Below are 797 nucleotides of genomic sequence, written 5' to 3' on the forward strand. Positions count from 1 at the left end.
GTTGAGTTTCTTCTCTCTCCATCTCTGGAGGCCACCTGAGAGGAAACTCACATTGATCCTAGCCACTCCTGGTCATCACTCTTAAGTCCAGCCGTGGCATCCAAAGGAAAACAAAAAAGACAAATATGATGGGCTGATGCTCTTGTATGTCCATCAAGAAATTCTTGTAGTTTTTTTTTTTTTTAATACAAACACTTTATTTAACAGTTGCAGGTCATCCCATGGGCTAAGTAGTAGCTATCCAGGACCCAGCAGCAAGGTCAGTCAACCTCCGAGCTTCTCTTTCTAACTCTAATAGGGTGAGCACATCGCCCTCTCGAACAGGGCCTTTTGACATTTCGGATGATAGAGCGGCTGGTGTCATCCATACATTCCACTCACACCTGCGTGCACTGTCCCTGTGAACCGGTCCTGCCCAGCACTTTGGTTATCCTGGTCAGCTTGATGGGCTGCATGCGACTCTCATCCATGATGGCAGTGATCTGGTGGAGAGGTCCAGTGGGTTTTTAAACACTATTCTCTGTTCTGGTTTCTTCTACTTCCATGCCTTGAGCTTGTTAAGTTAATACACTTGCTTTAAGCCTCCTTCATATATCTTTCCCGGTTCCAGGCAAGGCTTCCTCTCCTACATCTGGCTGTTATATGAATGGAACTGTTGATGAGTTTTCAAGGTCTCCTAGCCAGTGCTACAGGAGGGGTATTGCAAAGGTCACATCTAAAAATTCTACCCAGCAGGAAGAAGCAAGATTCAGTCATCCCCCATTCCCTAAATGGCAGTTAAGGCCATCTCTATGGAG

The 797-nt window shown here is 46.0% G+C and overlaps 1 pseudogene; it reads right to left on the reverse strand.

Annotated features, from left to right (window-relative positions):
* Nucleotides 1–226: 226 nt before the first annotated feature.
* LOC116083300 lies at nucleotides 227–470 on the reverse strand (annotated as a pseudogene).
* Nucleotides 471–797: the final 327 nt, after the last annotated feature.

This window comes from Mastomys coucha, unplaced genomic scaffold (assembly GCF_008632895.1).
Source record: "Mastomys coucha isolate ucsf_1 unplaced genomic scaffold, UCSF_Mcou_1 pScaffold8, whole genome shotgun sequence".
NCBI classification, from domain to species: Eukaryota; Metazoa; Chordata; class Mammalia; order Rodentia; family Muridae; genus Mastomys; species Mastomys coucha.